General features: G+C 47.7%; 1 long non-coding RNA gene across 1 annotated transcript in view; it reads right to left on the bottom strand.

Moving 5' to 3' along the window:
* Window positions 1-2,032: 2,032 nt before the first annotated feature.
* LOC112822728 (uncharacterized) overlaps window positions 2,033-26,908 on the bottom strand; it is a 54,790-nt gene continuing 29,914 nt past the window's right edge. The window contains exon 3 of the long non-coding RNA XR_003207768.2: window positions 2,033-3,739. This is a non-coding gene — a long non-coding RNA (uncharacterized lncRNA). The remainder of the gene's footprint in view (window positions 3,740-26,908) is intronic.

The following is a 26,908-nucleotide window of genomic DNA, read 5'->3' as shown; positions in this document are numbered from 1 at the left end:
TTAATATTTTGTGAAGTGGAACCCCAGCATTGGAGGCCTGGTGGGATGGTAAGGGGTTAACACTCCCAGGGAGCAAAACGGATAGCCTGGGAGAGTAGGGTCATGAAATTGATTTATTTTAGAAACACGGAAATCCAATGAGTGTGCTTCTGGCGACGAGACAGGACAGGTGAGAGAAGAGAAAGGAAGGAGGCCTGGCCTCTGCTTCCTGGGAAGGGGATGTTGTTACAGAGCTCCCAGGGAGCACACACACTCCTCTTGTAAATGGATATAAGGCCTGATTCCTTGGCTCACTCTCTGCGGCCCAGCGTGTTCCTAGTGGCTGCGTGCGTCCCTGGTGTTCTGGCACTCGGGCTGCCAACACGGGCCAACAACAAGGAAGCTGGGTATCGTGGCTGCAGCTTTGGGAGGCTACTTAAGAAAGAGATGACTCAGCCCTGGGGGCAGGAGGAGGGTGCAGCTAACACCTAGCTCAGCAAGAACCGGTATGCTCTCGACTCAATCCAACTAGCACGAACCAAGTGCCAACCATGCGCCACAACCTGGAGATGGGGGAGATGATGAGGCATGGTGGGAAGAGCACAGGTGTGCCCATAAGGAACCGTAATCAGAGGCATGAATCCTACAAGAGAGGAGAATAAAGAGTCTGGCGGTGGCAGTGATTTCATGGGGGTACGTTGATGGAGGCAGAAGGAGGAAGGAGAGTGTCTCCCTTCCTGTAGTCAGGTGGTGAGTCCGAGTCTTCCTGAAGCACACCCTGGTCCTCGTGGCCCGTGATCCAGTCAGCCTGGCTTCTGTCACCGGAGTAGCCCTCAAACTCGCCCCTCTGCTGCGGTCTCGGCTCAGGTCCTCATTTCCGGCCTTGATCCAGGCTCTGCACTCAGCACCCCAAGGCAACGTCCTCCCACGTGGGTCAGGCAGCTCACACCCTGCCTGAAGGCCTTCCATGCGAAGAGAGGCAGCCAGTGAGGCCGCAGGAGGACCAGAAACTGAAGTGCAGTGCATTCACGGTCATGGGGACAGGCAGATTTCTGCGGTTGGCAGGTGGAAGAAAGGAAAACAGAGGCTACAAAGCAGAAGGAGATTAGCACCTGAAAGGAATGACCAAATGGAGGTGTAAAAGAAACAAAACAAGGTACCAAAAAAAAACCTATTTTCTTTCCCCTTACAAATAAATATATGGAATAAAGTTCTCAGGGACCATGTAAGAATTCCTTACTAACAGAATTTTCTTTGGGGTAATACCTGCCCATGTAAGTCTTTAATAAGCATGCAATGTCAAAGAAAGAAAGAAAGAGAGAGGAAGGAAGGAAGGAAGGAAGGAAGGAAGGAAGGAAGGAAGGGAGAGAGGGAGAGAGGGAGGAAGGAAGGGAGAAAGAAAAGAGAAAAGGAAAGAAAAAAGAAAATTTTCTATGGTCTTCTCTGGCCCCCAGAATAAAGGCTCACCCCAAGGTCTCTCACACTGTGTCCTAAATCTGCCAAAGCCCTAGGGGTAGAATGGGCTTCAGGGTAAGTTTGGCTCAATGGCTCAACAATGTCATCAAAGTCCCTGCTTCTCAGGATATTCCCTCTGCCCTCCATGGTGTTGTCTTCATCCTTTGGCAGGCTTCTTTCATGGTGACAAAATGGCTGCAACATTTCCTGGCCTCATACCCACCCTCCAGACCATGTAGAAGGAGAAAGAGAAAGAGCTTCTTTCCCTGAAGCTGCCAGCAAAGGCTTCTCCAGTCTCTTGAGTTAGAATTGGGTCACTTGCTTATCCTTAAGCAAGAAGGGATTTTGCTGATGAGTCTATACTGGGACCATTCACCTCACCCCTAGGGCTAGGGTGGAGTCAACTTCCTCAGAAGTGTGTGGGAAGTGTAGGGAGGGTGCATACCCAAAGGAAGATGGAGTAATTACCAAGAGGGGATGGATATTGAGGAGACCACCCCCCAGTGCCCCCTGCAGCACCCTTCCGGCCCCTCCTCCCCTCAAATCCCACCCAGCTATGCCCTACTCCCAAATATGTCATGTTCTTCGATGTCTCTAACCTTTGCACCTGCTGTCCCTTCCACCCAGGGTGCCTTTTCACTCTTGCTCAGTGAACACCTACTCATTTTTTAACCCTGCCCATCATCACCTTCCCTATTGTTTAGATAGTACAATCACCTTAAGGATGGAAGCCAGGTTCTTATTCACTCTCAGCATAATATAATACCTGGCACACAATATGTGCTCAGTAAATTCGAGTGAATGAGTGCTGCTGATGAGACAGTAGTATTTCCCAAGTCTATAACAAGGGGCTGGTATGTCTTCAAAATCTTGCCCTCTCAAAGTCTAAAATGTAACAAATGTAAGCAGAGTTGTACTGTGAAAAGCTATGATGAGGAAAGGATGGAGCCCCCCAGAAGCTCAGAGAAAGGACTGTTGAGGCCAGGAGTTTGTCCAAGGGTCTCCAGTGCCATCCCAGAGAGAGGGCTCCCTCACGGTTGGCAGGAATGTTTCAGGTCTCTTGGCAGGGCGATATGTCTTTAAATGGAAAGGGGTCCATCAGGCCATGATAGCCTGATCCATTAATCTTCCAACCATTTAGATTATCCTACTGAGAAGAGTTTGCAACAGTCAGCAGACCCAGGCACTCCCATCTGGCTGGCAATTACAGTCCCATTAACTCTTAATAAATTGGCATTCTGGTTTACCATTCTAATCTGCATTTCTTTCATGTGAATTGGTCTGAGACCAACACTACCAGTTGATTCTCAATATATGCTCTCTTTTTCTTCCTTAGTCACAGAACCCTCAAATTTTAGCTGGTCACAAGGTTACTTAAAATCTAGACTACATTTCTCAGGCTCCCTAGCAGCTAGGCAGGGTCATCTGACTAAATCCCGGCCAAAGGCATGGAAGTAAAAGTAATGTGTGTGTAACTGCTTAGAGCACCATTAATAGAGGGTTTCTTCTCTTTCCTTTTTCCCTTCCTGCTGGCTGGAATGTGGGTGCGCTGGCTGGAGCTGAAGCATTCATCTTGGACTGTTGAGGAATTTGGAAATGAAGCCGTGCCTGGTGGGACAACAAGATATAAGACAGAAGCAACAAGAAAGGAGCCTGGGTTGAATACTACCGCAAAGTGCCTCATCACATAACCCTTCATGCCTACCTGAACACTTAAATAAGATAAATGTATTTCTGTGTTGTTTAAGTCACTGTTGTCATTAGCAGCCAAAACTAACTCCAGCCTCATACAACTCCCCGGAGCTGTTCTGGCCTGTACATGTGGCTACTGAGCACTTGAAATGTGGGCAGTACCAACTGAGAAGTCCACGCTGCATTTTGACTTCATACCAAAAAAAAGAATGTAAGGTATTGCATTAATACTTTTTATATTGAGTACCTGTTGAAATGAGAACATTTTAAATACATTGGGTTAATCTATTCTTTTTTTTAAGATATTACCTCTAGAAAATTTTAAATTACGTGTATATGGCTCCGCCATATTTCTATGGAACGGTGCTTCCCTGGTGCTGGTCACCTATGTCCGAACTGATAATATCAAACTATTGAACCATCGAAAGCTGAGAGGTGATCAGAAACTGGGCCCCTACTTACTCGCCAGGGTCCAGACTCGAGCTTTGCGTCTAGCTTTGTCCGTCTGCCTGTCTGTCTGTTTGCTGCTCCCTGCCACCCATCACCCCATTTGCTAAACTACCTTACCTGCAGTACAGATAGATACAAAGCTTGGCACAGAGCATGGTTAAGCCTGGAAAGAATGAGAAGAGAAAACAGGAAGTGATCAGAAAGTTTTTAAAAGACGTGACTCTGGGGTCCAGGCTGATGACTCTAGCAACATCTGCTTCAGGTAAGCCGATGCCAGCCGTGAGCCCCCATCTTCACCCATCTCTCCAGATTTCAGTGTGCTGATTTGCTCTGCAACCCCCATTCTCTGAGGAGTTCAAGAAAAGTCATTGATTTTTCAGTTTTTGCTTCTTACTGTTATAAGGACAGGAATGACAGCATCTAAGCTTTTTATATGCCAGAGCTGAATCTAGAATTCCATTGTGTGGTGGGTTTTTTTTTTTTTCAATAAAATTCAAAATACACAGTAGTCTGGGCCTGCTTAGTATGGCCTCAAGCCATCCTGTATACGAGATCATAAGGGCAGCAGAGTCCTACGGTAGGCACCCCAAGTCATGTTCCAGATATTCTATTAAACAAAGCAAAGAAGCATGCATACATTTTTTTAAACCCATCAAAATGATTTAAATTTTAGTTTGGGCACCCAAGTTTTAAGCCTTCAGAACAACTTATCCCTCTGGGGTTCCAAATAATTGAGGTCTTGTTACACAGGCTCAAAATAACTGAGTGAAGAGATTCTAAATCAGGTTGAAGTCTTCCTTTCTTTTTCTTAGTTATTGTTTAAGAAACCTTAATTTAGAAATTTATGCATAAGTCATGTTCCATGTGAATGACCCCTGAGCCATACTCTTCCTGGTGCCAGGAGGCTGGGCCCCAGTCCGCTACCGGAGGGATAGGCACCCAGCTCTACTCTGACCTGGAAATCTCTGCTCAGCTCCTCCTCTCTCTGACAGGTGAAGCAGCTGGCCTCTCAGAATTCCCCCACATGCCCTGGGAGCTGGGATTGCTAAAACAGAGTTGCCATTGCTGATGTGCTAATGAATTCATGAAGCCACCTAGTGGAATGAGGTTACAGGGAGGTGGACGAAACGTTCCTTTCTCTCTTTTCTTAAAAAAAGAAAAAAATTGGCTTTTCTTTTTGTGAGTGCGCACACACACACACACACACACACACACACCCCAGGCCTCTAACCTGAAAAAACTTTCCTTTCCAACTGCCCCAAATTACTCAAGGTGAATTTCCCATCTCTGCGAGCTCAGAGTGTTCAGGTTCTGGCCTGATTCTGCTCCTCCCCTTCTGGGATCCAATCCCCTCTCTCAAAACGCGGGTTTATTGATTGCTCTCACTTGCATGCCATGCCTCCCTTTTCATGTCAGTATCTTCTCTCTTCTTGTAGACCGAAAGCACATCAAGAGCGGGGCCCAAGTCTTATTCTTCTTATTAACTCTTGTATCTTCCAAAGCTCCTGGCATCCACAAACCTCACTCAAACACTCAACCAATGTTTATTGTGTTGACTTATTCCTCCAATAATAATAATAATAATAATAACTACCACGTATAGAGCATTTACTATGTGCCACACAGTGTTCTAGGTACTTCGCATGGATGAATTCATTTAGCCTTCCCAACCAACCCTAATATTATCCCCATTTTATAGATGGGGAAACTGGTAGACAAGTTGGTTAAGTAACTGTCCACAGGTCACAGGACCCATAAACCATGGCAGAGGCGAGATTTGAACCCAGGTCTTTATCTGGTTGCATTGACTATCTTCTAAACTATTTGGCTATGTTGCCTCATTCAATGTGCATAAAGACCTTGACATGATTTACCAGTTTAGTGTCCCAAAAGTTATTGTCACTGTCCTAGCCACAGAACCACAAGCAAGGTCTGACTTCCCAATGCCTATCTGCAGCTAAAATTGTGCCGTAAGTGAGCTCATGGTTTTGCTTCCAACCAGGCAGCCCTTGAAGCACTGAGAAGCCCACTGACCATGTGGAAGGTATCGTGGGGATGAGGAGCTGTAGTTGATTCCTTTTCAAATTTGCCATCCAGGGCAAGAAAAGCAGACTTATGACCCTGGTACCAAGCAAGGACATGGTGATGGTTAATTGCATGTGTCAACTGACTGGGCTGCGGGAGGCCCAGAAGGCCAGTAAACGTGATTTCTGGATGTGTCTATGAGAGCATGTCTGCATGAGATTAGCATGGAAATTGGTGAATTCAGTAAAATAGATTGGTCTCTCCCATGTGGGTGAGCATGACCCAATCTACTGAGGGCCTGAATAGAACAAAAAGCAGAGAAAAGGGGAATTTACCCCTTTTATCCCTGCCTGTCTGTGTGAGCTGGGACATTGGTATTCTTCTGCCCTTGGACTGCGCCTTCCAACCTTGGCTCCCCTGGTTCCCAGGATTTTTGGACTCCAGCTAGAATTACACCACCACTTCCCTGGGTCTCCAGGTTGTGGTCTATAGAATGATGTGGAGAGAACCAGGACGCCCCTGGCCTGTAGGTCACTTGGATTTGGCTGCCGCCATCATCTGTTGGTTCTTTAGAGCTAAGTGCCTTTGGTCCTTCTCTTGAAGCGTACGTACATGTTTCCTGAAGAAAAGTCATGTACAGTGTCAGCGAAAAGATCTTTTGATATGGAGTGGGGAGACCTGGAATCGATCCTGATCCCAATCACTATCTCTGTAGGTAACAGAGATCCAAAGGGTTGGACTGGCTATCTCTGAGGACCCTTCCAGCCACAAGAACCTGCAGTCTTTGATTACAGATGGGCTCCCTGGACAGCCTTCCTCTGGGGTAGGGCAGAGAGCACAAAAGCCCAATTAGAAGACTTTCATGGATCTGGGTTCAAATCAGCTCTACCAGAGATTTACAGGCCCAACGACCTGCTGGCAGTTACTTAACCAACTTGCACACCAGTTTCCCCATAGCCTGAGCCCTCCTCGTTTTCGCCAGAGCTGACTCTGGCCAAGGGCAAGGAGAACCTGGGCCTGCGGATTCTGCCAGAGCTCAGCCAGCTCCCACAGCCCCTGAGCTCCACATTAGCAAAGCTTTGTTTTGGAAAGATTCAGGGAGAAATTTGTTGATGTAAGCTGAAAAATTGGTTGGTCACATTAAGAGCTCAGCTTCCCCCTTCCCTTGGTCCCACTAGCTACAAAAGGAGCTTTGTGTGCCGTGGGGGGCAGCCAGTGCAGGATGTGACCACCAGACGGAATTCAACCTTTAATAGGCTGCAGTGTCTGCTCAGAAACACACAGCCCCGAGCTTCTGCACCTCCGGTGCTGGCTGCCCTGGGCATCAGTGCAGGTCAGAGTGACTGGGTCACCCCTCTTGTCCCATGCCTCCCGTGCTTATCCTGAAAAGGAACAGAAATGGCTGAGAGCACAGCCAGGTGAGCTGAGGCACTTTCCTTTCTCTGTGGTTCCTTCACAGGTGCTGTGACAAGAGCTGCCCAGGGGGGGTCTCACCCAGGTCAGGAGAGAGTGTGGAGCATGAGTGGGATAGGTAGAACCCTGTACTCAGAGGCTGCAACATCTTCCCTTCCACCCTCTCCCCAACTTCCTGCCTCACTTGGTGACCAATCAGCCCCCATCATACCCGAGGGCTAAGCTGTGACATGGAGAAGAATCCGTCTCAGGCACCCCACTTCTCTGTGGCTCCTCTTCCATCCAGGCCCCCGGGGCCTTCACACCCTCCTCTTGCACCATCCCAGCCCACATACCCAACCCTCGACTAGCCCTCAGATGCTCCAATGTCCTGCTGGCAGCTAGACCTCATGGTTGGAAAGGGATCTTAAACTAAGCTCGTTGTGATTTCCCTGTGCACAGGGATTATGTCTTTTCTCTGTGTGTCCCCAAGCCCTCCACAGTGCCTGGCACACCAGAGTCATCTAATATAGAGGAGTGAGTGAGTGAGTGAGTGAGTGAGTGAGTGAGTGAATGCTAATGTTACTAAATTATACTTGATGTGATGCCCCTCCCAGAGGTATGTGCATTTTGTTCCCTTGACTAAATCCTACTGGAAGAGATATTTGATGGCAGAGCACTTTCCTACGGCCATCAGACCTCACCAAAGAGGTGGCTGCCCTAAAAATAAGTTTTCCATGCCGTGGGGGTGGGGAGGGGCTGTTTGTGGGGGAGGGAAGCTACATTGGCAGGAGGAAGGAAGCAGTAGTTTTTGGCTCTCTGAAAACGTTGCCTAGAGGCATCCTGGATTCTGCCCAGCCTGCAAAAAGAGGATCATTCAAGACTGTGGCTGTCCCAGCTGTGGAGAAAAATGGAAAGAGTTTGGTCCATCCCCAGGCAGCCAGCCAAGTGTGTGGCCATAAGAACTCTCATAGCCAGCGGGAAGGAGGAAAAGCCAGGGGAGAGGGTGGGACTGCGTCTAGTTGGAGATCAGGGAAGGATGATGAAGGCAGAGGGAGCTTGGAGAAGGGAAATGGGTTTGTACACACAGACACTAGACTCGGAAAGGCCTTCCAGGCAGAGGGGCAGAGTCAAGGCCCGATGGCTAGAAGACACAGGTGTGCTGGAGAAGAGTTTGGCGGTGCACAAGGTATGTGAAGAGAGTAATAGGACATAAATTTGAAAAGGTCAATTGAGGTTCAATTATAGAGGGCGTTGGGCTATGCTGAAGAGTTTGGACTTTCTTCCATAGGCAAGGGGGGCGTTGTGAGGTCTCTTAGCAAAAAAAGTAACAATTAGAGAAATAAACCAAAATGTACTCAGCGCCAAAGATCAGGCACTCGACCAGTGTTATCACATGCAATCCTCACAGCGATTCCAGGACATGAGTGACATAATCCCCGAGGTGTAGTTGAGGAGATTGCGGAACAAATTTGGTTAGACACTTGCCCAAGTCACACAGCTAAATCCTCACGGGAGGGCTTGATATTTCCTTCTTGTGCATGCTTTGTGGATGTGTGAAATGAGAATGTACTCCAACAAAACTGGAGTGAACATCAAAGGAACAAAAGGTTAAGGTGAAAATACAAGAGATGGTGCAATTAACCAGAGTCCAATGGAAAAAAAAAATCCCAGAAGTGATGGCTACCTCAAAGGAAACTGGTGTCCAATAAAATGTCAATGGTTCCCAAGGAGAAAGCCTTTTAGAAGAATATAATAGATGCCCAGAAACACATAAGATGAGTAAAAAGCTAGATAATATTTGCGACAGGAGGGCAAAGACTTAGCTTTCTTTGCCCAAACAGAAACAAGAAAGCAATAAAAAAATTCTGGGAAGAGCAAACCACTAATCAAGAAAGTCATGGTTCAAAAATGAAACAACAAAGGAGGTAAGATGAATTTGAGCAAATGGTGGCACATAAAACATCTATTTGATCTTGGGGCTAAGAACATTGTCCTTTGAGTGACACAGGTGTCTTTCCCTTGGACATTCGGGGAAAGAAATACAATCATAGACCATCATCGGGCCCTGTGATATTTACCCACACAAAATGCACTACTCCCGTTGCTATTCATTGGTCTTCAACTTTTAAAATAGACTGCGAACAAAGAAGGGAAAGGTTCACCATGATTTTAGGACAGGATATAATGTGACCACACTTGACAATGTAGAAATTAAAAAATAGCTGAAAGAAGCACTTAGCAACCTAAGTGTCCATCAATAGATGAATGGATAGAGTAGTTGCGGTATAGATACACAAGGAATATTAGCCATAAAAAGGAATGAAATCTTGCCATTTGTGACAACACAGATGGACCCAGAGGCTATTACACTAAGTGAAGTAAGGCAGACAGAGAAAGACAAATACCATATGATTTCATTTTATGTGAAATCTAAAAAACGAACACACGAAGAAACAAAACAAAACAAAAGCAGACTCATAAATACAGAAAACAAACTGGTGGTTGCCAGACGGGTGGGGGTGAGGGGCAAGGGGTGAAATGGGTGAAGAGAATTAAGAAGAGTAAAACTTCCAGTTATAAAATAAAGAAATTACAGAAAGGAAAAGTACCACAGGGAATATTGTTAATTACATCACAGTGACTCTGTACAATGACAGATGGTAACCAGACCTCTTCTGGTGATCATTTCATAATGTGTAGAAATTTCAAATCACTATCTTGGACTCCTGAAACATAATAGTGTATGTCCGTTATAATGCAATAAAAAAAAATCAGCTGAGCAAAGAGTCGGGAAGGGAGGAAGACAGGATAATGATACTAGTATCCTACCTTATGGGATAAGGAGTCAGGTACAACAGAGAGCTGACGGAACAGAGTCATCAAGAGAGGAACTGGAGGGGGGGCACCTGGGTGGCTCAGTCGGTTAAGCGTCTGCCTTCGGCTCAGGTCATGATCCTGGGGTCCTGGGATCGAGTCCCGCATCGGGCTCCCTGCTCAGCAGGGAGTCTGCTTCTCCCTCTACCTGCCGGAGCTCCCCCTGCTTGTGCTCTCGTTCTCTCTCTCTCTCACAGATAAATCTTTAAAGAGAGAGAGAGAGAGAGAGAGAGAGGAACTAGGAATAGTGACTGCATGAGTTAGAATTCAAGAAAAAAGGAGCTATCAGGGCGACTAGACCTCACACACTTCCAGGAGCTGCTTAAACGGTATGTGTAAGCCCCCTGCCTCTGTGTCTGGTGTTGGTCCTGAGGTCAGCAGCCCTGGAAGTTGGGAAGAAAAGATCGAAGTGCGAAAAAGGAAGAAGCCCCTGGAACCCACAAGGGCAACCAGAAACGCACATCTGTCTCAGTACCTCCGGTCTCCGTGATGTGGCTGAGCTCCCGGCGAAGCAGGTGCCCCCCCTCATGGAGCCACACGTGCATTTGGCCCAGGACACGGAGGAGCTGAAGGAGGAGAAGGGGGTGGAGGTGGAGGAGCCCCGGGCAGCCTGCCAGCAAGGTGAGGCGCCCAGCGGCGGCAGCCTGAGAACCGCTGCAGCGCCTGGCCCGGCGCCAGCCTTCAGCGAGCAAAAATGACTACTGCTTCATTTCTGCCTTCCAACTTTTGCACAAACGTCCCTCGTGGCCAACCCTGACTTGGAACCACCGCGGGGAGGGAATGTGGGGGAATGTAGCTCTTATTCAGTCAAGTTGACGCAGTACAAATTGATATACGCTGAGAAACCACACGAGGGACAAGGATGATTGTGGCAGGGGGCTCCCTGGAAGCAGACGCTGAGATGGAGCTTGGGGTGCATGATGTTTATTAGGAGGGACCCCTGTGAAAAGAAGGGGAAAGAAAAAATTGGCTGGAGAGAGAAGTCAACTGTGATGCAGACCCAACCAAGCCGGCCCAGAGCGCTGGAAGGAGCATCCCCCATTAGAGCCCCACTTTGGGCGGAAAGGGCCTTATTCCCTCTCGCTGTGCTCAGTTACTGGGTGCAGGCTGCCCCACAAAGGCTGTGACCTGGGGCCAGGTGGCTCTCGGTGCCTCTGGGCCGACCGGGCCGGAGCTGACAGCTGGGGGCCATCTGCTGCGCATGTTCCCCACAGCTGGACGGCAAGTCCGTTTTTGAAGGTCTGGATGGTGCTTTTCCATGTCTTCCCAACCGTACACATGAGCTAAATCCTGCTTTATTAGAGCAGGGAGACAATAGATAATGTCCCCGGAGGATCCACCAGAAGACAGCAGTATTCACGTATTACTAAGAGATAGGAAGGTAAACCGGCAGAACCCAAAACCGAAGCAGTGAAAAGCCGTAGCCCCTGAGAAGCAAGCCTGAATCCAAGAATGGAACGGAAATCTGTTTTTAACTATAAGCCCTCTGTACCATTTTATTTTTCTAACCATGTGCATGTAGTTCTGCAATTAAATATTTGTAAAGTTTTTAAAAATTCGCGTCTGATTCCAAAGCCACATCCCCGAGTTGTGCCCCAAGCAGGCCTAATTTGGAGGGGGCAGACAGAACCTTCCCTTTCTCCAGGGGAGGCAGGCACAGCTGTGAGGGCCTGGCCTGAGCTTGGCATGCGATGCCTGGCCCATCCATTCCCAAGGCGGGAAGCTGGCCAACTCCTTCATCTCGTGCCCCAAATGGATAGGCGCCCGGCCCTGAGAGTCAGGGGAAATACCAGCCCCTGCATTGTGCTGGATCAGGGGCCTCTCCGTTTCCACTGGCGAGCTGCTGAATTTGCAATCACTGAGAACAGGGGTGCCCTTTGGCATATCCGGGCCCCTCCCAAGCTTTAACATCTCTGATTCAGACTCCAAGCAGAGGGCCCAACACCTGGTGAATGCCAGCAGCCAGGCTGGTGCAGGAAGATGGGCTTGTCTGGTGTGAAGTACTCCTCAAAGGCTAGCTGGACCGGTGGTTAACGTGGGAGGGTCATTTGTCAGGTGACGGCCCTTCTTATTTAAAAAAATATATATATATTTATGAATGGAATACAACTACAGCACAGAAAGTTCGAGAATAGAGACCAGTTAGCCTAACCCCACCACCCTAACACACTCATGGCCTGTTACCCATGTTTCCTCTCACTTCCTCCTCCTCCGCATCTGGGTTTTTTTAAGCCAGTTGTCATCACACTGTACATAAATTTTGACCCTTGCATCTTCTGCCAAATCCATATCACACTCATTTTCCATGTTGTTACCTAGGCGCCATAACTATCATTTTAAATAGCTGCATCATCTGAGGCCGGGGATTTTGTCCCAGAACCTACTAACACGGGACCCTGGCGCACAGTAGACAAAGAATACATACATTGTGTCATGAATGGAGTGAGCGACCGGGCCCTAATTTGTTTTACTCTTCTCCTACTGTGAGGTATTTAAGGAATCGGTTTCCAATTTTTCAGACACATTGTCTTATTTCTTTCCTGGACATCCTTCCTTTTTTTTCCTTTTTCATTCAATTTCCCCAACCAAACCCCTCTACTCTGCCTCTCCCAAATCCCACGGACTCTGTCCTTCATGTGTCATAAATCAACCAGGTATGTGTTGAGCAAGCCTCTGGGTCCCCTGGGAAAAGGCAAATTGTGCTGACGGGTGGCTTGCGGGGTGGGAAGCGTGGGGCTCGTGCGAGCCGGGCCTCCACGTACTTCAGAGCTGGGTCAACGCTGCTGTCACCATCAAGTATGCTTCATCTTGAAATAGTGGCCCAGACCCTGCCAGCTATTTCATCCCGGTGCTTATGTTTTTCATGTGAATTTAAACATTCAAACATCATGAGCATGAAACATAAACACTCAACCCGCCACGGCATTTTGATGAGGTTCAACTGGGTTCAGTACGTTTCATTACTTACAATTGTGTAAAAGCTTCTTGACCCAGATCACTTCCTTAGGTCTGGCCCGTTACAGCCAAGACCAACTTTGTGTCTTCTGAGCACTTTAAAGGTTGGAGGGAATTATTCTGGGCAGATGGTGAACACAGAGCCCCCCACCCCCACCCCCCCGGCTCTGATTAGCTGGGCCAGCAGTTTATTTGAGCCACTCAAAAACTCCTAAAGAGGAAAGGGCTAAGCGATAAACCACGATCAGAGACCATCACTCTCTCGCCCTGAAAATGCTCCCACACACCTTTGCCTTGTGTCCACGCTTTTCCAATCAGAGCCACTTCTGCAGCCCTTTGATGCTTCTCATGGAGCAAGGAAAGAGTTTTTCACATCCCCCTCCGACAGGTGTGGCAACAGGGGTCTAGAAAGATAAGGTAACGTGTCCAAGACCACAGGGCAAAGAACTAGCTGTCCAAAGTTCCTTCTACGAAACAGATTTAGGTACAGACTGAGCCGTTGTAATAAAGAGGCTTCACAATATGCCAGAGCACAGAGAGGTGGTCCAGGCCATTAGATGACTCTGCCATCCTCAACACACAGCTTCCCCTGCGTCGTCGGAGATGGCTTCCCCTGCGGCCCTCACCCCCAGCTGTAGGAAGAGGAAAAGGGGAGGGGAGGGGTCATGCCTTCCTGTTAGGGCCAACTCAAATGTGGGTCACGTCTACTCATATCCCAGTGGCTGGCTATAGTTGTATGGTCATACCAAGCAGCAAGGGAGGCTGGCTGGGGGCTGCTCAGCTCAAACTCTACCACCAAATGAGGGGGAGCAGATATCAGTGGACAAGCAGCCCACTCCAGCATACACACCATGGGTGACCCCACAGGTGGTAGGGAAGGGAAGCCCAGCGAGAGCCCATTTTCAGCAGCTCTGGTTGTCCTGGATTTGCTCCCCAGAAACCGAGCAGAGCTTGTGGCCAGCCTCTCTCCGTGAGACCCCTGGCCCACAGCAGCACCAGGGGACTTGGTTATGATCCACGCCGTAACTGGGCTCGGTGCAAAGGAAAAATGCACGGAAACTGAGGGAAATCTCGCCCATGGGGAGCTTACAGTTTAAGAAGCAACAAAGCTAGCCACAAACAGGACATGCTGCTGACCAGAGAACAAAGAATGAAACCAGCTGATGAGTGAATGGCAAGGTGTGGACACACACCCCGGGCAACGGTTTCCCTTCCAAGGGGCCAGGGCATCTAAGGATCAAGTGAAAACCCCTGCACTGGGCTGGTCTTCAAGCTTGGCCTCCTGCCCACCCTCGGTTTCCCACCACCTGCCCCTGTACACCGACTCTCCCCACCCAAACAACCCACCACCCATCCTCAGAGCCTGCCAGACTCTTACCTTTTTCCTTTGTTCCGCTAGTCTAGCTCAGATATCTTCTTATCAAGAGTTCCCTGAATCTCCTGATCCAAAATTAGTAACATTTATCTCTATAGTCCCAAAGCACTTTTTTTATATGCAGATCAAATCACTTATACATTGTATGTATTATGATTAGTTGGGCATAAATGTGTCAACCTAGCCAGAATAAGAATTTCACCAAATCTTGTATACCCAGTGCCTAACACAGTACCTGGGAAACAATGAGGGTTAAATGAATGAATGACTTAAAAAGGCAGAATTGTATCTTACTTATCACCATACACCTGGTGCACAATACATGCTCATGCCTGGCATATAGCGGGTGTTCAAAAAAGGGAGCTTGATTGACTTAACTTGAACACAACTAAAGAGAAGCACAATCAGGTGCAGCAAAGACAGGCCCCAGAAGACACAACTCACCTGGTGCCAAACCAGTCCTGTTACACCAACGGGATTTTTTTTTTTTAAGATAAAAGATTTTATTTATTTATTTGAGAGAGAGCAAGAGTGAGAGAGAACAAGCAGTGGGGAGCAGCAGAGGGAGAGGGAGAAGCAGGCTCCACGCCGAGCATGGAGCCCCATGTGGGGCTCGATCCCAGGATCCTGGGATCATGACCTGAGCCAAAGGCAGCTTAACCGACTGAGCCACCCAAGCGCCCCACACCAACGGCATTTTCAGAGTCTATAGATCCCATATGGCCAGCTTGGTCTGCCCCACAGATGTGAGGCTTGCAGTGCATTTGACAAAGGTTGTCTGGAGCTGGGGCCAACCATACCGCACATTGGGCTCCCACTCCTTTTCTCTCCCCATACTCCCTCCTGGGGCTCAGTCTTTGGCCTGTGACTCAGGTCCCCATCCTCTAGCCCCCAGCAGAGACTCAGCCTCTCAGCAGGGCACTATTGGATCACTCTGTACTCAGTGCCTCTTGCGTGCTAAGCACACGAAGGTCCCCGCCCATGTGGCACGTAACACCTAGCAGGGGACCGCACTAAGCTGAATGACCCCAAAGTGACAGGCTCAGGTGTCCCTTTCACCTTGAGAGTAGCATCTTCCTTCAGGACACCAGGCACTTCACACTCAACATATCTTCTCTCCTGAATTGGGATTCAGAGAAAGTGACTGTGAGTCTGCCATCTGAGTCCCAGACCTGTCCCCTGCCAGCCACAAGCCCATCATTTATTCTCTCCAGACTTGTCCCTCATCTGTAAAATGAGATTGGTAACAACACCTGTTCTGCCTGCCTTTCAGGGTTAGATGAGGGCTAATAAGGTATGTGAAGGGCTGCCTACTCTGTAAAGTAATAAATCTTACTTAGTACTATTATAGTGAATATAACTATTCCTGCGTAACCCTTCCTCCTAATTTTCCCTCTGATCATCAATGCTGCCGACATTCTCCCGGTCCCCAAGCCTAAAGAGGGCTGTTTCAGTCTTCCCATACTTTTTCTCCCCTTCATCAGCCACCCAAGCTCCTTTTCCCCGCGGGCAGTGCATTCTGTGTGGCACACATTTCCGGACTCAGAAGCCTCCATCCCTCTGTCTACAGTGATTGGCTCAGAGATGGGCACATGACCTAAGCCAGTTAATTGGAGTCCTTCTGGGATTTTCTCACTAAAGCTATGAAAGAAAATTGTCCCTTTCTGCTGACAGAGTATGATTCTGGGGCTCCAGCAACCACAGATGCCACGGATACCACGGATGTGGTATCAAGAGGAGGAGAAAAAGAAATACTATCCTGGATCGAGCTGTTCCTAAAGCCAGATCTCCCCAGACTTCCCGGGCACCCAAATAAAGATAAGCTCTCTTTTAAGCTATATTGAGTTGTGTTTCTATCACTCAAAAATGGAAGACTCCTGATCAGTACAAGACTCAAAACTTGGGTGATATGTTCTATTTGTCCTTTGAGCCCCAACGTTTAATCTATTGGCGCTTGCCCACAAAGTCCCTTCCACTACATGTTTCTGCCACTGTCGTGGCCAGATTCCCTTTGTCTCATGCTTGTGGGCGGCCTGGTGGGAAGAGCTGTGGGATTAGAGCCAGACATAGTTGGAATGAATCCGGCTCCATTACTTACTCCTTGGTCATGTGATCTCGGGCTTCTCTGGCCCTCAGTATCTTCACCTGTAAAGCAGGACAAATAATCCCTACCATGCATGGCTGCTGAGTGAAAGCATGTCTATGAGGGTCCAGTGGAGGCTCAATAAGAGGTAGATATCATTCCTATAATAATATAGTGGCCTCTTAGCCCCATCAGTAAGGAGAAGGTAATACATTCGTTCTATTTTCAGTTGGGACCCTAATTAACTTATCTAGACTCAAACATAAAAAATGACAGTAGCCCAGTCTGAGAAAAGGCAGCCCAGGCAGCTGTAGATAGAACAAGAGGGGATGTAACTGCTGGAGAAACAATGCTTAGGCTGGGGTGGTCCCAGCACCGATGAGAGGGGTCCTGGGTCACGAAGTCCAAGCCACTGCAGCAGCCAATCAGAGGCGAGAAGTAAAGAGAGTCCTCCGCCAGGTGAGGTTGAGGGTGGGGTCAGTGCTGAGGCACTTAGTATTCAGGATTGACTATGAGGGGATAGTTTGTAGGCTCCCTGCAAAATACCAAGCTCACAGCCCACTCTTTCCTCTTCTTGACCACTGGTCTGGCTTATTGTTCCTGAAGAAAGAGAAAAGGACTAGAGTCCGGTACCTGGATTCCAACCTTATTCGCAGTTGATGAGCTCTGTGACCTTGGGAAAGGGGCCTACCCTCTCTGGGCCTCGGTGGCCTCCCTGTAGAGGGGGATGGAAAGGGGTGGCAGATGTTCCCTCAGGTCCCTGTGAGAGCTCACATTCTGAGTCCAGGCCACCCTCAAGCCCTAAGGGTTAATCAGACATGGCCCCTGCTACCCCTGACTGCACTAAAGACTTTTTTGTTTTTCCAAGGGACCCAAGGCAGGGTGTGGGGAGGGGTCAACCTCCCAGTTTCTGCAGATGTGTATCCTGAGAGAAATGATGGGGTGTGCATTGAAGGTGGGCAGCCCTGGGGATTCTCTTACCACGGGACAGTGCTGCCTCTGTGACCCCTCCACGTGGAGAAAGGTGAACCAGGAGCTAGGGGGTGAGCCTCCCTGTTTAACAGCTTTCCATTTGTTTACCAAAAAAATATTGTTCCATCATAAAAATTCCCAAAATAGTTCCTTCCCTGGCCAGACTGACTGGCGGGCGCCCAGCTTGGGAGCCCAGCCTCACTGGAGACGTGCTCTCAGGGAGGTGAAAATAGCTGGGAAGGCTGGGGGCTGCCATTTGAGGACCACCAGCCCCACACGTCCTGTGGGGTGGAACACAGAGGGTTAGAGCCACAGAATCGTCTCTCTGGGAGGCTCTGGTCCCTCAGAGGCTCGGCAAGTTTCTTTTTAGCTAAGAAGAGCATCCTCTGCTCCTGGGAGAGTGGCAGGGGGACAGACGGAGGTGGGACAGATGCTTTATGCCCTGCTGGAACGTTCTCTCCCTCACTGCTCTGGCCAGCAGCCTTCCCATCTCACAGTTCTCAGCTGAAATGGCAGGTCTTAAGAGAGCCCTCCCTTAAAGCCCTCCCCCCGATAATGACCCAAATTAGGGCCTAGGCTACACAGTCTCGTAAGATTCTTCTTTTTCCCTTTGGAGCACTTACCATGGTTTGTCCTTACAAATACAAGTATCAGTATTTCCCACAGCCTGTAAGGTTCTTGGGCAGAGAACATTGGTACCTTACCCATAGCAGATGCTCAGTAAGTATCGTTCCCATTAACAGACTATTTCCATAACTTGCTTGAAGCTCAGAAAGGCTGAAAAACTTGTCCAACATCATGCAGCTCACAAGTACCAAAAGTGGGATTTGAACGCAGGTCTGTCTGACACCAAAACCCATGTCTTAACCCCACTGACCAGCTCCACACGCTCAGCAAGGCTAGACAAGTCACTGAACGAGAGGGCACCGAGCAACCATAATTGTGTCATCTCTCTCACCTTGTTTCTGCCTTCATGGCAGGGGAGAAGGAAGCTGGTTAGGCTGTCCCCAAGAAGATGCCAGCTTGTCCCAGATACCCCACATCTCACAGATGCTCAACAAGTATGTGTTGGGTGTTGGATGAATGTTCCCTCTGCTGGGCCCCCAGACACCTCTCAGTGGCAGACCAGTCTTGTGGACACCTGTTTCTCTTTGCGGATGAAGGAGTGAAGGACAGGGGTACAGAGAAAGGATTCAGTTCCATCCCTCCAACCTCTCTGTCCTCCTGCCCTCCAACCCAACATAACCAAAGCAGGACCCCAATTAGGAAAGTGACCTGTGGTTAAGAGTCATCCTTACAGAAGACTTTTGCTGCAGCAGCCCAGGGCTTCCAGGTTGGGCTTCGGAGCAAACGTGGGCAGGCACCCTCAGCGCCCTCCTAAAAAAACCCTGCGTTTATAATTGGACCTACTCCATTCTCCCTACCCCATACCTTCAGCTTTCTCAATCTTAGGTGAAGTGGGAATAAATTCACATTAGACTTTAATACATTAAATTAAATTAATCAAATAGGTCCACCTTAAAATAAAATGCTAATTTTGTCGATCTACAAGATGCAATCTAAGCAATTATAATGCCTTGTCTTGCAAACCCAGCTTTTTTAAATTTTTTTATGATTTTATTTATTTATTTGACAGAGAGAGAGACAGTGAGAGAGAGAACACAAGCAGGGGGAGTGGGAGAGGGAGAGGCAGGCTCTGCACTGAGCAGGGAGCCCGATGCGGGGCTCGATCCCAGACCCGGGTTCACCTGAGCCGAAGGCAGACGCTTAATGACTGAGCCACCCAGGCGCCCCTCAAACCCAGCTTTAAGATGAGCTCTCACACCGCATCCTGAGAAGAGAAAGAGAGAGAGCAATTTGAAGAATGAAGATGTTTCCTGAGGCCCTGTTCCACTCAGTGACAATGCGCTCCAGAGGGTGAGGAACAGGATGGGAGAGATTTCCTCCCTGACTGGTTTCAGCTCTCACAAAGCTTAGCACCGCTTAGCACCTTGCATGGATTCTGGTATATAAATACATTCATCTTTTCCTGCATCTTGGCCCCTAAATGCAAGGCAATTAGTGTGTGATGCACAAAGCCATGTGCATCCTATCTTAGTAGGGGAGTTATCTTCTGAGGTAATTTTCCTGGACGTGACTTTCTTCTTTACATAATGACTTGAGAACCTGCCCCCACTTAGCATCCAACCAGATTGTCACTCACATCTATTGTGGGGAAATCAGACCTTAGATCCAAATGAGAGAAAAACAATCCCCTGGAAACCCACCGCTGTGCATTTCAGATGATCTTTTCTTTTTCCTTTTTTTTTCAAAGATTTATTTATTTGAGAGACAGAGAGAGCATGCCTGTGCATGCTAATGAGGAAAGAGGCTGAGGGAGAATCTTTAAGCAGACTCCTTGCTGAATGTGGAGCCCAACGTGGGGCTTCATCTCACAACCCTTGAGATCATGACCTGAGCTGAAACCAGGAGTTGGACACTCAACCAACTGAGCCACCCAGGAGCCCCCTAGAGGGTCTCAAGGCAAATGTGTACAAAGGAGTATTTATTATATCTATATCTCATAAAAAAAAAAACTGGAAAGAAGATAGTCTTTTGAAATCTACAAGTTGTGATTTTTTTTCGAAGTGTTTTTTTTCCCTAAGATTTTATTCATTTGAGAGAGAGAGAGCACAAGCAGGAGGAGAGGGAGAAGCAGGCTCCATGCCAAGCAGGGAGCCCAATGCGGGGCTCGATCCCAGGACTCTGGGATCATGACCCGGGCTGAAGGCAGACAACAGACTGAGCCACCCCAGGCGCCCCTCAAAGTGCTTTCTTTAAGAACACAGTGGACTCGATTCTTTCCTTTTTCAATTCCCCTCCATATTCTGGGCCCATTTTCTGCACTGTTAATATTTGTACCAGAAAATCTCCTTGACACCCTTGATTCAAAGCAGGTGAGAGTCAAAATCACTCCCTTCGGGAAAGGGGCCAAAGGAATGAGGACCAATATTTTCCTTCTCCCCAGTTTGGCCTCTTGTTAGTCCTGTAGGAAAGCAAGCCCAAGAAGACTGAATCACTTCCCCAAATGACACCTGTGTGCTGCCTACCTCCAGGATGCTGAGCTGTACCCAATATTTGTACCATCTGTGAACAGGTAGGCTCCTTACCATTCCCTCCTGTGACCAGACGACACAGGGAGAAATGGAAGGGATACTTTGACTGAGAAAGACACAGCTGACCCTTAAACAACATGGGTGTTAGGAGTGACCTCTCCCCACACAGTCGAAAATTGGTGTATAACTTCAGACTCCCCAAAAACTTAATCACTGGTAGACAACTGTTGACGCCTTACTAAGAACATGAACAGTTGACTGGCACATATTTTGTATTTTATACGTATTATATACTGTATCCTTATGATAAAGTAAGATGGAGAAAGGAAAATGTTATTAAGAAAATCATAAGGAAGAGAAAATACATTTATAGTAGTGTACTGTATTTATCTGGAAAAAAAAAAAACACATATAGGTGAGCCCGTACAGTTCAAACCTGTGCTGTTCAAGGGTCAACTGTATTTAGAAAATAAACACCCTTCTTTGCCCCATTCAAACCATTTCTAGCTTCAGCTTGTTTCTTTTCCCAGTCAAGAAGAAAGATAACTTGAAGAGCAACAGGGTTCAGTGTTGAGTGCTAACTAGGAAAAAAAGAGAAAAAGTTCAACATCCAATGTATTTTTTTAAAGGCCTGATCCCATTTCACTTTGCTTTCCTCACTACTTGGTGGTGGCAAATCTAGCCCAAGATTGGCCGAGGATTTGCAAAATCAGTGGTTTTGATTAAGTATTGGACTTTGATCTTTGAATGGAATTAACCTTAAAAAGAAAACAGTGCAGCTTAGATGAAAGAAATCACCAGTCTCTTGCTGCCCCGAGTGTAGAGGTACTTCTATACTATGGCCAAATGACTACTAAGGAATTTGATAATTACCTTTTCAGTTAGAATGGCACATATTCAGCGCTCAGATTCAAGAATTTGTTTAAAAATGCAACTATAAATAGTGCAGGTACTTCCAGAGTTTCTAACATCAGTCTTGCAAATTTCCTGTACTTATGAATAGTCTGTTGTTCAAGCCACCCAACCACAGTCAGCAAATGGACCTGTGTGAGCTAGCGCCCCTTCGCCACCTTTGTATTTAGTTAACCACCTTGTTCCCAAAATAATTCAAGATGAGTTTTTAAAAATACATGTACTATGATGAAGGCAAAACAATAGATACACAAGGAAATTAAAGAAAAGAAGGAAACAAAAGAAAAGATGAAGATGCAAACACTGAGATTTTTAATTCTGCAGGTTGTGATGGTAGATATACGTGCTCAAGATTGCTTCAAATTTTCATATAAGCAGTAAAAAAGGAGACAGGGTCAGTTATATGATTCCAAGTATCCATAAAATAAAATCCAGGTATTTAGGAGAAAAACAACTCTTCCTAGAACAAAGACCTAAGAGAAATTTCTTCTGTTGATCCTTATAAAGAATACGACATTCTTACCATAAATGTGACAAAGATGTGACATTCCATTTTGTCTCTTAAAACATCCTTTAATGGCTTCTTAAGAAACCTGAATTCATTGAAAGCATTTCCACGGGGGACCAAAAGCACATGGTTCAGATCCACAGCTGGTGTGACTTGTAGATAGATTTTAAGAACAAAAACAATCCATAGGCTTTATGACCTTCAGGCCACCCTCATCCAACCTTATTTCTCTAACCCAAATATTTGCAAGCACAGTGAGCCTTTGGTTGCTTTCTTCCCGACCAGCGCTCGTGATGTCAGTTAAACATCATTTTATTTGCTTTAACTTGAGCCAAGCCAGGGGTGGGGTTAATGTTGCTGGCAGACAGTGAACAGAACTGACCACACCTCACCCCACCGTCCCCTTTCTTCTCGTACTGGGAAGACCTGAAATGCCAATTTCTCCTCTTTTCTTTCTTTGCCATTCAAGGTCTATTTGGGCCCACCTCAGGATAGATCTCACACAGTGCTGCCTTTACACAAGTGTAGCTATGCCCCACTCGGAATTTTCTAAATCCCCCTCTCTTGCCCCAGACCCTGTATCTTCCCTTTGGGTTGCTCTCCAACCCTTCTATCCACCCCCTCCTCTATCCTCTCCCCGCTCCCCAAATGTATGGGGGTGACCAGATGTCCCAAAGGTCTGTAGAGCTGTTCTGGGATTCTGGCTGGGTTCACATTTCAGGAAGGCATCAGGGAAAGTGGATCACTCCTGCTGGCTAGCAGAATATTTCCTTCTTGGGACTGTTTGGGGCTGGGCTGCCAGAATGGTGCTGACATGCTGATCTGAGGTGACTCCCATCAGACACAGGGAGAGTTCAGGGCTCTGGGCTACCACTGACCCTTGGGCTTGAGCCACGTGACTGAGTGGGCTGTGCATTAGCTCTCTCCTGCTTCCCTTTCCCCCAAAACATCAGTGCCAGGGGAGCCATAGGCCATAGGTTCTCCCCGCTAGCATACACAGGCAGTTCATCCACCCACTTTCTTCCAACTCCTACCTAGTGATCTCAAGAGGGAAAATGCTTCCCTCTTTCTCTCTTCCTTATTATTCCATTTGTCAGCAAAGCCCTAACCACATCTGATTACCTTAAACAGTGGGGCTAACAATGCCCCTAAAGTCAAATTAACCATATTAAAAAAATCAGGACCATCACTCCCAAAGCCATCAGAATATCTAAAAGTCCCATCTAGAATTCTCAAAGTCTTCATCTGCCTCCACGCCTAATAAAACTGCTCACCCCTACCACCAACATTCATGATGATTAAAAAGGAATTCTTATTTGGTTTTATAGTTTTTCTATTTAAGCACTGATGGTGAAAAAGCAGTGTTTCATGCTTACATTAATTCCAAATGGGCAGCATTTCAACTATACATGAAGTTAAACAAGTTTTAAGGATTAACTAAACCACATAGCCATATATAATGTTGTTTTTAATGAGAAAATGTATTCCCAGTTCCCATAACCACTTTATAATTGAACTTCTGGTATAGAAAGTTGGGCACTTTCTATCCAGTATCGCCTGCACATGCGAAAAGCAAGGCTTGGGAACACTGACCACCATTGGCAATGAATAATAGCCTGGGCATCTAAAGAAGGACAGATTCTTCGAAAAATGGACACTTCTAGAAGAAACGAGTTCTTCCACAAATTCCCTTGAGATATTGATGCAACAAAAACTATTACGACAAAAATCCCTTTGTAGTATGTATACATATGCCCAGGCACATCCACATAGATGACCCTGTATACCTCCCAAAGATTTCCAAGATGTGGGAGTCAGAGCAGGTGTTAAGGCCCCATTCAGTACAACAGGTTCAAGTTCTGTTACATTGACAATTCTATGGGGTCATAATATCCCTCCAGAGAAGTGATACAGGCAATGGGAAAAGTTGTATTCTTTTTTTTTTTTTTTTCAGGCTCCTGGGAATATTTAAACCTCTTACCAAAAAAATACTGCTTGTACTTTTGATCATGAAAATGCAGGCATGTATCTGTATGACATTAAATTACTATTGATGGGTTACATAAAAAATGGGGGAAAAAATGGGGGTGGAAGAGCAATGAATTAAGGGACAGGCATCTCCAATTCCTGACCAGCCCTTCCACTAAGAGCTAAGTTGGTCGCACATACCCTCTCTGAAACTCAGTCTGCTGCTCTGGGAAAGGGCAGGGGGGAGGCCAGATTCATGTCAAAGATTTCTCCATGCTGAACGCCCAAGAGTTTGCCCCTTACCCAGCCCCGGGTCACTCTAGGCGGTCATCGCGTCCATGCAGGCCCCTGGAGCACTGTCCCAAGGCTGGGAACCTCTGACCAGTTTCTTAGGCAAGAAGGGAACCCTTGCCACTTAGGCAAAGGTCTGCACCCTCTCACCTCACTCCTCCTTCTCCAGACATTCGGTGACCTCCTGTATACACAACCCAGAGTTTCGTGCTGCTGAGGATAAACAGAGTGTGGTTCCTACCCTGAAACTATGAGGGAACAGCTGATGGTATCATAACAAAAGGCAGAAAACTCCGGAAGCTTGTCCAAACCACATGGCAAATTCACGGCGTGATGTTCACCCCACTGCAGGGGGAGCCGAACGGGTTTGCTGAGGCCGATGATTCTCCCAGTTCTCACCTCCCAGCTCTGTACTCCCGGAGGCCCGGACCGCACGCCCGGAGCGAGGGTGAGGATGGATTCTTCCTCCCGCTTCCACCCTCTTGGAGCACCTGGCCCTGGGCGGCCCCTAAGAACGTTTGCCGGCTGTGGCGTTGGCCACACAGTCAGAAAAAGCCCTCCTAAGGACTGGTGTTCATGGAACCGAGACGCAGCCTCCAGGATTACACAGGAAGAGAGGAGAGCTGTGTGAGGTGGTATGGATGGTGTGTTGGCGGGGGTGGGGGGGGGCGTGGGGGGGTGTCCTCTGCGAGACTGAGTTACGTTTTTACAATGCTAATAAGTTATGGACGTGTTTCTGCCGCACACCAGGCCGTACCAAGATACACCAAGAACACAGAACTAGGCCTGCATCAGGGGCTGAAGATTCTCCCCTGAACTGTAAACCCCAAGAAGGCCACGGTTTTGTCTGTCATATCCACTGTTGTGGGCATAGCTTCACCTCCGAGAAGTCTTCAATAAATGTTTGTTAATTAACCAAAGAGCAAGTAGCCTTTGAGTGGGAGGAAGTTTATTTTAAATAGTGGAGGGGGAGGATCAGGCCAGAGAAAAGGAGACCACTACAGTCAAAATCGAGGAGGAAGTGGAAGGGGGACGACTTTGCATGGCAGGTCAGCATCGCCTTCCCAGAACTATAAACATTCATCCCGGAAATCTGGTGAGCCACCCAAAGGTCTAAATACATTATATAATTAGGGGGGTGGGGGTAAGCTATCAGCTCTTGAGGTGTGACATAGTGGAATTTCCCATTTTCTGAAAAGGCCCAGCCTAGGAAAGGAGCCCCTCACTAGCTGGGGGCTGGCCAGTTCACTCCGGTTCTCCTTGGGGCAACTTCTGGCCAGGCCAAAGCTCTCGTTCCCCCTGAGCCTGAGGCAGTGGAGGGCAGCAACAAGAGTCGGAGGAGAGGAGGAGAAGGCCAAAACACTTCCCTTTATCCACTCCAAGCTCTCCCTTCCACCCCAACGTCCTGAGATCACCCTCCCTGGGATCTACAGGAGGCAGGGGCAGAAGTCCCCCCCTCCCCAACTCATCCATGGGTGATTCTCTCCTCTTTGGCTTGTTGCTAATTTCTGGAAAGAAGGTTCTGGGAGCTGTGATTGTCCTGTACCCTTAAAGACTTTCACACCAAGAGAGGTGCGAAGGTGCTGGGGTCAGATGGTGCCATTAACAGCACAGCCAGGGTGGAATCCCACCGAACTCCCAGCCTTGTGAATTTCACAGCCTGGGACGTCTGCTTGGTCCAGCCTTAGGGCTTCTTACACCTAAGTCCCACTAGGAGGAGGTAGGGAGAGGTGTGAGGGGACATAACTACTTGACTATCTCCCGACATCGGTGCCAGGGCCCAGTGTGGGCAAACCACAGGCCTTTGAGGATTCAATGAGATGATGCATGGGCAGAACTCAGTGCGGCGCTTGGGAACCAGGCATGCATTCAACAAATATTTATTAGCAGTTACTGTGTGCCAAGTACTGTTCTAGGCACTAGGGATACGACTGATCCCAATAAAACCCTGTTCCTCTGGCATTTCCATTCCATTAAGGGAAGCAGATAATGCATAAAACAACACACATCATGTACCATGGAAAAAATAAAGCAGGGTGAGGGGATGAGAGGCTTCCATCTAGGCTGGAGTATCAGGTAAGGCCTCCGTGAAGGAGGCCACAGAGCAATAACCACCAGGACATCCAGAGGTAAGAGGGCCGGGTCTAGAGTGGGACACTCTCTAGAACTAGTAGCTGCTCCTTAACACAGAGTGGGAGGAGATGGGGACGGGAGGGGTAGGTGGATTATCATTATCTGGAAAGAGGGTTTGGTATAGTTTGAATGAACTTCCCAGGAGCCCTTCCCTCACCAGCTGCAAAGGAGTCATTGATTGTCCTAAAGTGCTGCCCACTAAAGATTGTTTCCAGATGCCTTAAACCAACATAGCAATCCCCTATGTGTTGGGAGGGGAGGAGGCTCCTCCCCAAACAGCCAGTATCGCCCAGGTGCTGCCTCAGTTTCCCCAGGATGATCAGTCTTTAGGAGTCTCAAAGCCAAACCATTTGGATCAAGTTCTTGATTTGGCACTTAACTGACATGTGTCCTTGAGGAGGAAAATTCCTTCAACTCTGTGAGCCTATGTTGTCTTCTGCAGTGTGGAGATTAGTCATGGTGCCTACCCTGTGGAGCATCCATGAAGATAATGGAATATGATAACCCAGGAAAGCCCTTGGCATAGAGCCTGGCACACAGAATGGCCTCAAAATGTTTGCTACAGACTCCAGGCCCCGCCCTGCATCTCATGGTGGACTAGACCCATGATCTTTTTTTTTAAATTTTTAATTGTTATGTTAATCACCATACATTGCATCATTAGTTTTTGATGTAGTGTTCCATGATTCATTGTTTGTACATAACACCCAGTGCTCCACGCAGAGCGTGCCCTCTTTAATACCCAT

The sequence above is a fragment of the Callorhinus ursinus genome, unplaced genomic scaffold (assembly GCF_003265705.2).
Source record: "Callorhinus ursinus isolate GAN/ISIS: 27379988/994484 unplaced genomic scaffold, GSC_fseal_2.0 scaffold8, whole genome shotgun sequence".
NCBI classification, from domain to species: Eukaryota; Metazoa; Chordata; class Mammalia; order Carnivora; family Otariidae; genus Callorhinus; species Callorhinus ursinus.
This window is presented reverse-complemented; position numbering and strand designations above follow the sequence as displayed.